Here is a 2,896-nt window from a genome sequence, read left to right as displayed (position 1 = left end):
AGAAAAGACAGGACGTTGATGACCTGGCTGCAGTGCTCTCCCTGAGATAGGAAGTGACAGGACAGGGGGGAACAGATTTAAGCTGAAAGGAGTGGAATTTTACACTGGATATTGGGAAGAAATTCTTCCCTGTGAGGGTGGGGAGGCCCTGGCACAGGTTGCCCAGAGAAGCTGAGGCTGCCCCATCCCTGGAACAAGGCCAGGTTGGATGGGGCTTGGAGCAACCTGGTCTAGTGGAAGGTGTCTGGGGGTTGGACCAGATGATGTTTAAAAGACCCTTCCAATCCAAACCATGCTGTGATTCCAAGAACCCTGGTCTGATCCTGTGTGTACAGGGCAGGCACAGACAGTCCTGGGGAATAAAACCCCCCAGAGAACATCAGACCTGCAGGAACAGCACTCCCAGCTATTCCAGTGTCTCCTCCCGGCCTGGCTGTGGACACACTGGAGGAGCAGGAAGGGGCAGGGTGGAAAAGCCAGAGGGAAGTGGCCCCTGGGCTGTGTCTGTGGAGCCACAGGTGTCTGTGCCACGGTTCAGAGGAGCTCAGCCTCCAGCCTGGGCTACAGTTCTTATATCACTCCTGGTGATGCTGAACATTTGTTCGTTCCGGCTGTAAAAGCTCTCCTGGCTCCTCACCAGGTATCTCCCCACCTCAGTGCCTCAGCTGGAGCAGAGCTGGTGGAGCGTGTGGAGCTCAGGCACGATGGCCTTCAGGAGCAATGTGCTCTTTGTCACCACCGAGGTGACAGCCCCTCTGTGGGTTCCCCCTTCCTGGGGGGCTCGCTGACCTCACAGGTCAGGATGACATCAGGGAGAAGGATAAAGCTTCCAGTGACCTTCCCTCTGCCTGCAGGATCCATCCCATCCAGGGCCGTCCCGAGGGAGCTGGACAATCAGCTCCAGCACCACTCCAGTGACCTGAAGGAGCTGGTTGGTTTTGGGACAGAACTTATGGAAAGCTCCAGGAATAAGGAACACTCAAACCAGTTGCCACAGCCGGGTTGGTGCCTGAAGGTGAAGATGGATTCATGGATGGAGAAGGAGACTCTGAGCAGGCTCTGCCTGCAGCTCTGTGTACAACGTGGCTTCAGGTTCAGTTATGGAATCTTTTGGGTTGGAAAAGCCCTCTGGGATCATGGAGTCCAGCTGTTCCCCCAGCACTGCCAAGGCCAGCACTAACACATGTCCCCAGGTGTCACATTCATGTGTTTTTTGAACACCTCCAGTGGTGGTGACTCCACCCCTGCCCTGGGCAGCTGTGCCAGGGCTGGACAATTCTTCTGTGAAAAAATGTCCCCAGTATCCAACCTGCCCCATTTCTTGGCACAGCTGGAGGCCGTTCCCTCTCCTCCTGTCCCTGTTCCCTGGGAGCAGAGCCTGAACCCCTCCGTCCAGACTCCCCCCTCCTGTCAGGGAGTTGCAGAGCCAGAAGGTCCCCCCTGAGCCTCCTTTTCTCCAGGCTGAGCCCCCCCAGTCGCTCTGTTTATTTTCCACTCCAAGTGAGCTGGTGGTCCCTCAGGGTTTAACCACCCCCAACCCCCCCTAACAGGGATTTAGGAATATAAAGAAAGGAAGTCCCTGGAAACTGTTTTTGCTGCCTGGTCTGATCTCTCTGTCTCAGTGCCCCAGGAATGGAATTGCTGGGGCTCTTTGTGGGGCTGAGGGTGTGTGGGCAGCGAGGGGACTCCGGGGGCTGCTCTCGGGGGAACAGAACCATGCCCGTGGCCGCTGCTGGAGCTCTCAGAGCCCTTCTCTGCCGGGCCCTGCCTGTACGGGGCTCATCGACACGGGGATGGGGACGGGACTGGCCCCGGCAGGGCAGGGAGCCCGAGGCTCTGGGGCTGGAGTGAGGGCGAGGTTCGGGATGAGGATGGATCGGGGATGAGGATGAAGGTGAGGGTTGGGGTGAGGGTTAGGGAGAGGGTGAGGTTCGGGGTGAGGATGCAGATGACTGTGAGGAGGACGGTGAGGACGGTGAGGATGAGGATGGAGAGGGTGACGGGGGTGTCCCCGCTGCGAGCAGCGCTGCCCGCGGAGCTGTCCTTCAGCACCACGGCACCTGCCGGGCCGTGCGGGGCCGTGCCTGGGGAGCGGGGCCGGGGCCACGTCCCTGTCAGTTCCCCTGTCCGTGTCCGTTCCCGGATCCGTGTCTGTGTCCGTGCCCATGCCCCGGGCCTTGTCTGTGTCCATGCCCGTGTTCCTGCCCATGTCCATATTCCTCCCCATGTCCATTCCTGTGTGCGTTCCCGTGTTTGTGTCCATTCCCATTCCCGTGTCCATTCCCATTCCCATGTCCATTCCCGTTCCCATTCCCGTGTCCATTCCCATTCCCATTCCCATTCCAATGCCCATTCCCATGCCCATTGCTGTGTCCATTCCTGTTCCTGCTCCCATGCCCATTCCCGTGTCCATTCCCCTTCCCATTCCCATTCCAATGCCCATTCCCATTCCCACTCCCACTTCCATGCCCATGCCCATGCCCATTCCCATTCCCATTCTCATTCCCACTCCCACTCCCATGCCCATGCCCATGCCCATTCCCATTCCCATTCCCATTCCCACTCCCACTCCCATTCCCATGCCCATGCCCATTCCCGTTCCCATTCCCATTCCCATTCCCATTCCCATTCCCATTCCCATTCCCGTTCCCATTCCCATTCCCATTCCCATTCCCATTCCCATTCCCATTCCCATTCCCATTCCCATTCCCATTCCCATTCCCATTCCCACTCCCACTCCCATTCCCATTCCCATTCCCGTTCCCATTCCCACTCCCATTCCCATTCCCATTCCCATTCCCGCTCCCGTGCCGGTGCCGGTGCCGGTGGAGCGGGGCCAGCGCGCAGGCGCAGCGCTCGCGGCTCCTCAAGGTGTTGGCGGCGCGGCCGAAGATGG

Source organism: Empidonax traillii, unplaced genomic scaffold, assembly GCF_003031625.1.
Source record: "Empidonax traillii isolate 1590-97213 ecotype Southwest subspecies unplaced genomic scaffold, ASM303162v1 scaffold1116:size242947, whole genome shotgun sequence".
In the NCBI taxonomy this organism is placed as follows: Eukaryota; Metazoa; Chordata; class Aves; order Passeriformes; family Tyrannidae; genus Empidonax; species Empidonax traillii.
This window is presented reverse-complemented; position numbering follows the sequence as displayed.